The following is a 13,347-nucleotide window of genomic DNA, read 5'->3' on the forward strand; positions in this document are numbered from 1 at the left end:
ATAGGCATGGTTTGAAACCCCCTCCTGACAACTTTTTAGCGCCTGCATGTCATGCACCTTTGTAAAATCCAGTTGAAAAATAAATGACTTAAGGTAACGTAAATGACACCTAGTTAATATGAGTAGTGAATAACTATCGTATTTGTAATATTCTGCAAAAACAGCTAGTTGATGAGAGGCTGAAAGAGAATTGCAAGAATCGCGCAATTTCACAGGCGGGCCCCAAACAGGCAAATAACAAAAATAATCTAGGAACGCAGAACTCGTCGGTCGTTGTCAGTGGATTGTATTTTCGGGAAGAACAAAAATATTGTCTGCAGGGTAATCAAAGTCGCCGCATCTAATGTCAAATCACAGGTGAGCTGCCTTGTTAAACCCTGAAAATAAATAATAACACGATTGCGTTGAAATGACTCATTAAGCCATTTGTAAGGATTTCCCCCATGTGGACCTGTTGTCACTCTTACCCTGATGGTTGCTGATATTTCCAGACACTTTTTCAGTCTTATCTGAGGAATTTTATCATTTATATCAGAATGGCCATATTCTGATGCCAGTTTAGCGCTCATTCAATGACAATTTACTACTCTTTCCCATTGAAGGCCATATTGAGGTTAAATCAATGACTGGACTTTTTAATTTATAAAAACAAATGACTATTGAAAGTGCAAGTCAGTATCGTGCATAGTTGTTCTGGTCTCTGTGGTGATTTTAGAGCGTTGTTCATATTTCTACTTTTACCGCATACACTTTAACCCGATACCCAGTTACTGTGCTGTAGTCAGGATGGCCGAGCGGTCTAAGGCGCTGCGTTCAGGTCGCAGTCTCCCATGGAGGCGTGGGTTCAAATCCCACTTCTGACAGTTTTTTAGTGCCTCTCAGGAGTCATGCTGCTCAGCAGTAATAATAAGAATGATGAAATAACAACTTCACACAGTGAAATAACAATTCATAATAAACACTCTCAAATGCAGACCTTCTGGAGCTGAGCAAAGATCAAGGTTAAATAAGAAAACAGCTGGACTTAATAACAAATGAATGAGGGGAACATTTTGGGTTATTGCATTATAATGAGTTACTGCATTATCTTTCAGTTGTTAAATTTCACTTTCTGTAGGCTATGCCTGTTGGCCCATTCACTCCTAACAAGCTTGTTTTCTTCTGTCAATGTTGTCGTGGCCGAGTGGTTAAGGCGATGGACTAGAAATCCATTAGGATCTTCCTGCGCAGGTTCAAATCCTGCCGACAACGAAAATGCATTTTTTTGACCCCTCCGGAGGTTGAAGTTTAGTCGTGTTTCTTATACCAATCGCATCCTCTCAGATCTCCGCAAGTACATAGGGATTAGTTGTCCATTTGGGATAGGACTGCAGGCCATCTGTCCCACTTCACACCTTTACACACCTGGTTATCCAGCCTTCTAGCTCTATAGGCCACAGTAGCATAGGTTACAGGTTTGTAGTCAAGCCACAGATTTCAGGTGAGATCCCATGATACACTCAACAATACAACAACACGATTCTCATGAAAACCATGAAGCCATTTGCTAAGATTTCCCCCATTTTGACATGTGGAAACCTGTTGTCACTCTTACCCTGACGGGAAGCTCCAGACACTTTTTTGGTCCTAACTGAGGCATTTTTAAATTCATGTCAAATTGGCCATATTCTGAAGACACTCTTAGGCTGCAGGGTAATCGAACTGGCCACATCTAAAGTCAAGCCACAGGTAACAGGTGAGAAACCTTGTTAAACCCTAAAAGAAAAAGAAAAAACTTGATTGCATTGAAAATAACCATTAAGTCATTCAGGTCGCAGACTCCCCTATAGGCATGGTTTGAAACCCCCTCCTGACAACTTTTTAGCGCCTGCATGTCATGCACCTTTGTAAAATCCAGTTGAAGAATAAATGACTTAAGGTAACGTAAATGACACCCAGTTAATATGAGTAGTGAATAACTATCGTATTTGTAATATTCTGCAAAAACAGCTAGTTGATGAGAGGCTGAAAGAGAATTGCAAGAATCGCGCAATTTCACAGGCGGGCCCCAAACAGGCAAATAACAAAAATAATCTCGGAACGCAGAACTCGTCGGTCGTTGTCAGTGGATTGTATTGGCGGGAAGAACAAAAATATCGTCTGCAGGGTAATCAAAGTCGCCGCATCTAATGTCAAATCACAGGTGAGCTGCCTTGTTAAACCCTGAAAATAAATAATAACACGATTGCGTTGAAATGACTCATTAAGCCATTTGTAAGGATTTCCCCCATGTGGACCTGTTGTCACTCTTACCCTGATGGTTGCTGATATTTCCAGACACTTTTTCAGTCTTATCTGAGGAATTTTATCATTTATATCAGAATGGCCATATTCTGATGCCAGTTTAGCGCTCATTCAATGACGATTTACTACTCTTTCCCATTGAAGGCCATATTGAGGTTAAATCAATGACTGGACTTTTTAATTTATAAAAACAAATGACTATTGAAAGTGCAAGTCAGTATCGTGCATAGTTGTTCTGGTCTCTGTGGTGATTTTAGAGCGTTGTTCATATTTCTACTTTTACCGCATACACTTTAACCCGATACCCAGTTACTGTGCTGTAGTCAGGATGGCCGAGCGGTCTAAGGCGCTGCGTTCAGGTCGCAGTCTCCCATGGAGGCGTGGGTTCAAATCCCACTTCTGACAGTTTTTTAGTGCCGCATGCTGCTCAGCAGTAATAATAAGAATGATGAAATAACAACTTCACACAGTGAAATAACAATTCATAATAAACACTCTCAAATGCAGACCTTCTGGAGCTGAGCAAAGATCAAGGTTAAATAAGAAAACAGCTGGACTTAATAACAAATGAATGAGGGGAACATTTTGTGTTATTGCATTATAATGAGTTACTGCATTATCTTTCAGTTGTTAAATTTCACTTTCTGTAGGCTATGCCTGTTGGCCCATTCACTCCTAACAAGCTTGTTTTCTTCTGTCAATGTTGTCGTGGCCGAGTGGTTAAGGCGATGGACTAGAAATCCATTAGGATCTTCCTGCGCAGGTTCAAATCCTGCCGACAACGAAAATGCATTTTTTTGACCCCTCCGGAGGTTGAAGTTTAGTCGTGTTTCTTATACCAATCGCATCCTCTCAGATCTCCGCAAGTACATAGGGATTAGTTGTCCATTTGGGATAGGACTGCAGGCCATCTGTCCCACTTCACACCTTTACACACCTGGTTATCCAGCCTTCTAGCTCTATAGGCCACAGTAGCATAGGTTACAGGTTTGTAGTCAAGCCACAGATTTCAGGTGAGATCCCATGATACACTCAACAATACAACAACACGATTCTCATGAAAACCATTAAGCCATTTGCTAAGATTTCCCCCATTTTGACATGTGGAAACCTGTTGTCACTCTTACCCTGACGGGAAGCTCCAGACACTTTTTTGGTCCTAACTGAGGCATTTTTAAATTCATGTCAAATTGGCCATATTCTGAAGACACTCTTAGGCTGCAGGGTAATCGAACTGGCCACATCTAAAGTCAAGCCACAGGTAACAGGTGAGAAACCTTGTTAAACCCTAAAAGAAAAAGAAAAAACTTGATTGCATTGAAAATAACCATTAAGTCATTCAGGTCGCAGACTCCCCTATAGGCATGGTTTGAAACCCCCTCCTGACAACTTTTTAGCGCCTGCATGTCATGCACCTTTGTAAAATCCAGTTGAAAAATAAATGACTTAAGGTAACGTAAATGACACCCAGTTAATATGAGTAGTGAATAACTATCGTATTTGTAATATTCTGCAAAAACAGCTAGTTGATGAGAGGCTGAAAGAGAATTGCAAGAATCGCGCAATTTCACAGGCGGGCCCCAAACAGGCAAATAACAAAAATAATCTCGGAACGCAGAACTCGTCGGTCGTTGTCAGTGGATTGTATTGGCGGGAAGAACAAAAATATCGTCTGCAGGGTAATCAAAGTCGCCGCATCTAATGTCAAATCACAGGTGAGCTGCCTTGTTAAACCCTGAAAATAAATAATAACACGATTGCGTTGAAATGACTCATTAAGCCATTTGTAAGGATTTCCCCCATGTGGACCTGTTGTCACTCTTACCCTGATGGTTGCTGATATTTCCAGACACTTTTTCAGTCTTATCTGAGGAATTTTATCATTTATATCAGAATGGCCATATTCTGATGCCAGTTTAGCGCTCATTCAATGACGATTTACTACTCTTTCCCATTGAAGGCCATATTGAGGTTAAATCAATGACTGGACTTTTTAATTTATAAAAACAAATGACTATTGAAAGTGCAAGTCAGTATCGTGCATAGTTGTTCTGGTCTCTGTGGTGATTTTAGAGCGTTGTTCATATTTCTACTTTTACCGCATACACTTTAACCCGATACCCAGTTACTGTGCTGTAGTCAGGATGGCCGAGCGGTCTAAGGCGCTGCGTTCAGGTCGCAGTCTCCCATGGAGGCGTGGGTTCAAATCCCACTTCTGACAGTTTTTTAGTGCCTCTCAGGAGTCATGCTGCTCAGCAGTAATAATAAGAATGATGAAATAACAACTTCACACAGTGAAATAACAATTCATAATAAACACTCTCAAATGCAGACCTTCTGGAGCTGAGCAAAGATCAAGGTTAAATAAGAAAACAGCTGGACTTAATAACAAATGAATGAGGGGAACATTTTGTGTTATTGCATTATAATGAGTTGCTGCATTATCTTTCAGTTGTTAAATTTCACTTTCTGTAGGCTATGCCTGTTGGCCCATTCACTCCTAACAAGCCTGTTTGGTTCTGTCAATGTTGTCGTGGCCGAGTGGTTAAGGCGATGGACTAGAAACCCATTAGGATCTTCCTGCGCAGGTTCAAATCCTGACGACAACGAAAATGCATTTTTTTGACCCCTCCGGAGGTTGAAGTTTAGTCGTGTTTCTTATACCAATCGCATCCTCTCAGATCTCCGCAAGTACATAGGGATTAGTTGTCCATTTTGGATAGGACTGCAGGCCATCTATCCCACTTCACACCTTTACACACCTGGTTATCCAGCCTTCTAGCTCTATAGGCCACAGTAGCATAGGTGACAGGTTTGTAGTCAAGCCACAGATTTCTGGTGAGATCCCATGATACACTCAACAATACAACAACACGATTCTCATGAATAACCATTAAGCCATTTGCTAAGATTTCCCCCATTTTGACATGTGGAAACCTGTTGTCACTCTTACCCTGACGGGAAGCTCCAGACACTTTTTTGGTCCTATCTGAGGCATTTTTAAATTCATGTCAAATTGGCCATATTCTGAAGACACTCTTATAGTCTGCAGGGTAATCGAACTGGCCACATCTAAAGTCAAGCCACAGGTAACAGGTGAGAAACCTTGTTAAACCCTAAAAGAAAAAGAAAAACTTGATTGCATTGAAAATAACCATTAAGTCATTCAGGTCGCAGACTCCCCTATAGGCATGGTTTGAAACCCCCTCCTGACAACTTTTTAGCGCCTGCATGTCATGCACCTTTGTAAAATCCAGTTGAAAAATAAATGACTTAAGGTAACGTAAATGACACCTAGTTAATATGAGTAGTGAATAACTATCGTATTTTTAATATTCTGCAAAAACAGCTAGTTGATGAGAGGCTGAAAGAGAATTGCAAGAATCGCGCAATTTCACAGGCGGGCCCCAAACAGGCAAATAACAAAAATAATCTCGGAACGCAGAACTCGTCGGTCGTTGTCAGTGGATTGTATTGGCGGGAAGAACAAAAATATCGTCTGCAGGGTAAACCGAAGTCGCCGCATCTAATGTCAAGTCACAGGTGAGCTGCCTTGTTAAACCCTAAAAATAAATAATAACACGATTGCGTTGAAATTACCCATTAAGCCATTTGTAAGGATTTCCCCCATGTGGACCTGTTGTCACTCTTACCATGATGGTTGCTGATATTTCCAGACACTTTTTCAGTCTTATCTGAGGAATTTTATCATTTATATCAGAATGGCCATATTCTGATGCCAGTTTAGCGCTCATTCAATGGCGATTTACTACTCTTTCCCATTGAAGGCCATATTGAGGTTAAATCAATGACTGGACTTTTTAATTTATAAAAACAAATGACTATTGAAAGTGCAAGTCAGTATCGTGCATAGTTGTTCTGGTCTCTGTGGTGATTTTAGAGCGTTGTTCATATTTCTACTTTTACCGCATACACTTTAACCCGATACCCAGTTACTGTGCTGTAGTCAGGATGGCCGAGCGGTCTAAGGCGCTGCGTTCAGGTCGCAGTCTCCCATGGAGGCGTGGGTTCAAATCCCACTTCTGACAGTTTTTTAGTGCCTCTCAGGAGTCATGCTGCTCAGCAGTAATAATAAGAATGATGAAATAACAACTTCACACAGTGAAATAACAATTCATTATAAACACTCTCAAATGCAGACCTTCTGGAGCTGAGCAAAGATCAAGGTTAAATAAGAAAACAGCTGGACTTAATAACAAATGAATGAGGGGAACATTTTGTGTTATTGCATTATAATGAGTTACTGCATTATCTTTCAGTTGTTAAATTTCACTTTCTGTAGGCTATGCCTGTTGGCCCATTCACTCCTAACAAGCCTGTTTTCTTCTGTCGACATTGTCGTGGCCGAGTGGTTAAGGCGATAGACTAGAAATCCATTAGGATCTTCCTGCGCAGGTTCAAATCCTGCCGACAACGAAAATGCATTTTTTTGACCCCTCCGGAGGTTGAAGTTTAGTCGTGTTTCTTATACCAATCGCATCCTCTCAGATCTCCGCAAGTACATAGGGATTAGTTGTCCATTTGGGATAGGACTGCAGGCCATCTGTCCCACTTCACACCTTTACACACCTGGTTATCCAGCCTTCTAGCTCTATAGGCCACAGTAGCATAGGTTACAGGTTTGTAGTCAAGCCACAGATTTCAGGTGAGATCCCATGATACACTCAACAATACAACAACATGATTCTCATGAATAACCATGAAGCCATTTGCTAAGATTTCCCCCATTTTGACATGTGGAAACCTGTTGTCACTCTTACCCTGACGGGAAGCTCCAGACACTTTTTTGGTCCTATCTGAGGCATTTTTAAATTCATGTCAAATTGGCCATATTCTGAAGACACTCTTATAGTCTGCAGGGTAATCGAACTGGCCACATCTAAAGTCAAGCCACAGGTAACAGGTGAGAAACCTTGTTAAACCCTAAAAGAAAAAGAAAAAACTTGATTGCATTGAAAATAACCATTAAGTCATTCAGGTCGCAGACTCCCCTATAGGCATGGTTTGAAACCCCCTCCTGACAACTTTTTAGCGCCTGCATGTCATGCACCTTTGCAAAATCCAGTTGAAAAATAAATGACTTAAGGTAACGTAAATGACACCTAGTTAATATGAGTAGTGAATAACTATCGTATTTTTAATATTCTGCAAAAACAGCTAGTTGATGAGAGGCTGAAAGAGAATTGCAAGAATCGCGCAATTTCACAGGCGGGCCCCAAACAGGCAAATAACAAAAATAATCTCGGAACGCAGAACTCGTCGGTCGTTGTCAGTGGATTGTATTGGCGGGAAGAACAAAAATATCGTCTGCAGGGTAATCGAAGTCGCCGCATCTAATGTCAAGTCACAGGTGAGCTGCCTTGTTAAACCCTAAAAATAAATAATAACACGATTGCGTTGAAATGACCCATTAAGCCATTTGTAAGGATTTCCCCCATGTGGACCTGTTGTCACTCTTACCATGATGGTTGCTGATATTTCCAGACACTTTTTCAGTCTTATCTGAGGAATTTTATCATTTATATCAGAATGGCCATATTCTGATGCCAGTTTAGCGCCCATTCAATGGCGATTTACTACTCTTTCCCATTGAAGGCCATATTGAGGTTAAATCAATGACTGGACTTTTTAATTTATAAAAACAAATGACTATTGAAAGTGCAAGTCAGTATCGTGCATAGTTGTTCTGGTCTCTGTGGTGATTTTAGAGCGTTGTTCATATTTCTACTTTTACCGCATACACTTTAACCCGATACCCAGTTACTGTGCTGTAGTCAGGATGGCCGAGCGGTCTAAGGCGCTGCGTTCAGGTCGCAGTCTCCCATGGAGGCGTGGGTTCAAATCCCACTTCTGACAGTTTTTTAGTGCCTCTCAGGAGTCATGCTGCTCAGCAGTAATAATAAGAATGATGAAATAACAACTTCACACAGTGAAATAACAATTCATTATAAACACTCTCAAATGCAGACCTTCTGGAGCTGAGCAAAGATCAAGGTTAAATAAGAAAACAGCTGGACTTAATAACAAATGAATGAGGGGAACATTTTGTGTTATTGCATTATAATGAGTTACTGCATTATCTTTCAGTTGTTAAATTTCACTTTCTGTAGGCTATGCCTGTTGGCCCATTCACTCCTAACAAGCCTGTTTTCTTCTGTCGACATTGTCGTGGCCGAGTGGTTAAGATGATAGACTAGAAATCCATTAGGATCTTCCTGCGCAGGTTCAAATCCTGCCGACAACGAAAATGCATTTTTTTGACCCCTCCGGAGGTTGAAGTTTAGTCGTGTTTCTTATACCAATCGCATCCTCTCAGATCTCCGCAAGTACATAGGGATTAGTTGTCCATTTGGGATAGGACTGCAGGCCATCTGTCCCACTTCACACCTTTACACACCTGGTTATCCAGCCTTCTAGCTCTATAGGCCACAGTAGCATAGGTTACAGGTTTGTAGTCAAGCCACAGATTTCAGGTGAGATCCCATGATACACTCAACAATACAACAACACGATTCTCATGAATAACCATGAAGCCATTTGCTAAGATTTCCCCCATTTTGACATGTGGAAACCTGTTGTCACTCTTACCCTGACGGGAAGCTCCAGACACTTTTTTGGTCCTATCTGAGGCATTTTTAAATTCATGTCAAATTGGCCATATTCTGAAGACACTCTTATAGTCTGCAGGGTAATCGAACTGGCCACATCTAAAGTCAAGCCACAGGTAACAGGTGAGAAACCTTGTTAAACCCTAAAAGAAAAAGAAAAAACTCGATTGCATTGAAAATAACCATTAAGTCATTCAGGTCGCAGACTCCCCTATAGGCATGGTTTGAAATCCCCTCCTGACAACTTTTTAGCGCCTGCATGTCATGCACCTTTGTAAAATCCAGTTGAAAAATAAATGACTTAAGGTAACGTAAATGACACCTAGTTAATATGAGTAGTGAATAACTATCGTATTTTTAATATTCTGCAAAAACAGCTAGTTGATGAGAGGCTGAAAGAGAATTGCAAGAATCGCGCAATTTCACAGGCGGGCCCCAAACAGGCAAATAACAAAAATAATCTCGGAACGCAGAACTCGTCGGTCGTTGTCAGTGGATTGTATTGGCGGGAAGAACAAAAATATCGTCTGCAGGGTAATCGAAGTCGCCACATCTAATGTCAAGTCACAGGTGAGCTGCCTTGTTAAACCCTAAAAATAAATAATAACACGATTGCGTTGAAATGACCCATTAAGCCATTTGTAAGGATTTCCCCCATGTGGACCTGTTGTCACTCTTACCATGATGGTTGCTGATATTTCCAGACACTTTTTCAGTCTTATCTGAGGAATTTTATCATTTATATCAGAATGGCCATATTCTGATGCCAGTTTAGCGCTCATTCAATGGCGATTTACTACTCTTTCCCATTGAAGGCCATATTGAGGTTAAATCAATGACTGGACTTTTTAATTTATAAAAACAAATGACTATTGAAAGTGCAAGTCAGTATCGTGCATAGTTGTTCTGGTCTCTGTGGTGATTTTAGAGCGTTGTTCATATTTCTACTTTTACCGCATACACTTTAACCCGATACCCAGTTACTGTGCTGTAGTCAGGATGGCCGAGCGGTCTAAGGTGCTGCGTTCAGGTCGCAGTCTCCCATGGAGGCGTGGGTTCAAATCCCACTTCTGACAGTTTTTTAGTGCCTCTCAGGAGTCATGCTGCTCAGCAGTAATAATAAGAATGATGAAATAACAACTTCACACAGTGAAATAACAATTCATTATAAACACTCTCAAATGCAGACCTTCTGGAGCTGAGCAAAGATCAAGGTTAAATAAGAAAACAGCTGGACTTAATAACAAATGAATGAGGGGAACATTTTGTGTTATTGCATTATAATGAGTTACTGCATTATCTTTCAGTTGTTAAATTTCACTTTCTGTAGGCTATGCCTGTTGGCCCATTCACTCCTAACAAGCCTGTTTTCTTCTGTCGACATTGTCGTGGCCGAGTGGTTAAGGCGATAGACTAGAAATCCATTAGGATCTTCCTGCGCAGGTTCAAATCCTGCCGACAACGAAAATGCATTTTTTTGACCCCTCCGGAGGTTGAAGTTTAGTCGTGTTTCTTATACCAATCGCATCCTCTCAGATCTCCGCAAGTACATAGGGATTAGTTGTCCATTTGGGATAGGACTGCAGGCCATCTGTCCCACTTCACACCTTTACACACCTGGTTATCCAGCCTTCTAGCTCTATAGGCCACAGTAGCATAGGTTACAGGTTTGTAGTCAAGCCACAGATTTCAGGTGAGATCCCATGATACACTCAACAATACAACAACACGATTCTCATGAATAACCATGAAGCCATTTGCTAAGATTTCCCCCATTTTGACATGTGGAAACCTGTTGTCACTCTTACCCTGACGGGAAGCTCCAGACACTTTTTTGGTCCTATCTGAGGCATTTTTAAATTCATGTCAAATTGGCCATATTCTGAAGACACTCTTATAGTCTGCAGGGTAATCGAACTGGCCACATCTAAAGTCAAGCCACAGGTAACAGGTGAGAAACCTTGTTAAACCCTAAAAGAAAAAGAAAAAACTCGATTGCATTGAAAATAACCATTAAGTCATTCAGGTCGCAGACTCCCCTATAGGCATGGTTTGAAATCCCCTCCTGACAACTTTTTAGCGCCTGCATGTCATGCACCTTTGTAAAAATCCAGTTGAAAAATAAATGACTTAAGGTAACGTAAATGACACCTAGTTAATATGAGTAGTGAATAACTAACATATTTTTAATATTCTGCAAAAACAGCTAGTTGATGAGAGGCTGAAAGAGAATTGCAAGAATCGAGCAAATTTCACAGGCGGGCCCCAAACAGGCAAATAACAAAAATAATCTCGGAACGCAGAACTCGTCGGTCGTTGTCAGTGGATTGTATTGGCGGGAAGAACAAAAATATCGTCTGCAGGGTAATCGAAGTCGCCGCATCTAATGTCAAGTCACAGGTGAGCTGCCTTGTTAAACCCTAAAAATAAATAATAACACGATTGCGTTGAAATGACCCATTAAGCCATTTGTAAGGATTTCCCCCATGTGGACCTGTTGTCACTCTTACCCTGATGGTTGCTGATATTTCCAGACACTTTTTCAGTCTTATCTGAGGAATTTTATCATTTATATCAGAATGGCCATATTCTGATGCCAGTTTAGCGCTCATTCAATGGCGATTTAATACTCTTTCCCATTGAAGGCCATATTGAGGTTAAATCAATGACTGGACTTTTTCATTTATAAAAACAAATGACTATTGAAAGTGCAAGTCAGTATCGTGCATAGTTGTTCTGGTCTCTGTGGTGATTTTAGAGCGTTGTTCATATTTCTACTTTTACCGCATACACTTTAACCCGATACCCAGTTACTGTGCTGTAGTCAGGATGGCCGAGTAGTCTAAGGCGCTGCGTTCAGGTCGCAGTCTCCCATGGAGGCGTGGGTTCAAATCCCACTTCTGACAGTTTTTTAGTGCCTCTCAGGAGTCATGCTGCTCAGCAGTAATAATAAGAATGATGAAATAACAACTTCACACAGTGAAATAACAATTCATAATAAACACTCTCAAATGCAGACCTTCTGGAGCTGAGCAAAGATCAAGGTTAAATAAGAAAACAGCTGGACTTAATAACAAATGAATGAGGGGAACATTTTGTGTTATTGCATTATAATGAGTTACTGCATTATCTTTCAGTTGTTAAATTTCACTTTCTGTAGGCTATGCCTGTTGGCCCATTCACTCCTAACAAGCCTGTTTTCTTCTGTCAACGGTGTCGTGGCCGAGTGGTTGAGGCAATGGACTAGAAATCCATTAGGATCTTCCTGTGCAGGTTCAAATCCTGCCGACAACGAAATTGCATTTTTTTGACCCTTCCGGAGGTTGAAGTTTAGTCGTGTTTCTTATACCAATCGCATCCTCTCAGATCTCCACAAGTACATAGGGATTAGTTGTCCATTTGGGATAGGACTGCAGGCCATCTGTCCCACTTCACACCTTTACACACCTGGTTATCCAGCCTTCTAGCTCTATAGGCCACAGTAGCATAGGTTACAGGTTTGTAGTCAAGCCACAGATTTCAGGTGAGATCCCATGATACACTCAACAATACAACAACATGATTCTCATGAATAACCATGAAGCCATTTGCTAAGATTTCCCCCATTTTGACATGTGGAAACCTGTTGTCACTCTTACCCTGACGGGAAGCTCCAGACACTTTTTTGGTCCTATCTGAGGCATTTTTAAATTCATGTCAAATTGGCCATATTCTGAAGACACTCTTATAGTCTGCAGGGTATTCGAACTGGCCACATCTAAAGTCAAGCCACAGGTAACAGGTGAGAAACCTTGTTAAACCCTAAAAGAAAAAGAAAAAACTTGATTGCATTGAAAATAACCATTTAGTCATTCAGGTCGCAGACTCCCCTATAGGCATGGTTTGAAACCCCCTCCTGACAACTTTTTAGCGCCTGCATGTCATGCACCTTTGTAAAATCCAGTTGAAAAATAAATGACTTAAGGTAACGTAAATGACACCTAGTTAATATGAGTAGTGAATAACTATCGTATTTTTAATATTCTGCAAAAACAGCTAGTTGATGAGAGGCTGAAAGAGAATTGCAAGAATCGCGCAATTTCACAGGCGGGCCCCAAACAGGCAAATAACAAAAATAATCTCGGAACGCAGAACTCGTCGGTCGTTGTCAGTGGATTGTATTGGCGGGAAGAACATAAATATCGTCTGCAGGGTAATCGAAGTCGCCGCATCTAATGTCAAGTCACAGGTGAGCTGCCTTGTTAAACCCTAAAAATAAATAATAACACGATTGCGTTGAAATGACCCATTAAGCCATTTGTAAGGATTTCCCCCATGTGGACCTGTTGTCACTCTTACCATGATGGTTGCTGATATTTCCAGACACTTTTTCAGTCTTATCTGAGGAATTTTATCATTTATATCAGAATGGCCATATTCTGATGCCAGTTTAGCG

At 41.0% G+C, this 13,347-nt stretch overlaps 7 non-coding genes across 7 annotated transcripts; all 7 read left to right on the forward strand.

Moving 5' to 3' along the window:
• Positions 1 to 780: 780 nt before the first annotated feature.
• Positions 781 to 863, forward strand: trnal-cag (transfer RNA leucine (anticodon CAG)). Its single transcript has one exon. It is a non-coding gene; the product is annotated as a tRNA-Leu (tRNA).
• A 306-nt stretch (positions 864 to 1,169) lies between these two features.
• On the forward strand, positions 1,170 to 1,251 carry trnas-aga (transfer RNA serine (anticodon AGA)). Its single transcript has one exon. It is a non-coding gene; the product is annotated as a tRNA-Ser (tRNA).
• A 1,354-nt stretch (positions 1,252 to 2,605) lies between these two features.
• trnal-cag (transfer RNA leucine (anticodon CAG)) lies at positions 2,606 to 2,688 on the forward strand. Its single transcript has one exon. It is a non-coding gene; the product is annotated as a tRNA-Leu (tRNA).
• Positions 2,689 to 2,985: 297 nt separating this feature from the next.
• Positions 2,986 to 3,067, forward strand: trnas-aga (transfer RNA serine (anticodon AGA)). Its single transcript has one exon. It is a non-coding gene; the product is annotated as a tRNA-Ser (tRNA).
• Positions 3,068 to 4,421: 1,354 nt separating this feature from the next.
• On the forward strand, positions 4,422 to 4,504 carry trnal-cag (transfer RNA leucine (anticodon CAG)). Its single transcript has one exon. It is a non-coding gene; the product is annotated as a tRNA-Leu (tRNA).
• A 1,745-nt stretch (positions 4,505 to 6,249) lies between these two features.
• On the forward strand, positions 6,250 to 6,332 carry trnal-cag (transfer RNA leucine (anticodon CAG)). The gene has a single exon. It is a non-coding gene; the product is annotated as a tRNA-Leu (tRNA).
• A 1,745-nt stretch (positions 6,333 to 8,077) lies between these two features.
• Positions 8,078 to 8,160, forward strand: trnal-cag (transfer RNA leucine (anticodon CAG)). The gene has a single exon. It is a non-coding gene; the product is annotated as a tRNA-Leu (tRNA).
• The last annotated feature ends 5,187 nt before the right edge of the window (positions 8,161 to 13,347 follow it).

This window comes from Oncorhynchus mykiss, chromosome 16 (genome assembly GCF_057628025.1).
Source record: "Oncorhynchus mykiss isolate SJ-2025 chromosome 16, ASM5762802v1, whole genome shotgun sequence".
NCBI classification, from domain to species: Eukaryota; Metazoa; Chordata; class Actinopteri; order Salmoniformes; family Salmonidae; genus Oncorhynchus; species Oncorhynchus mykiss.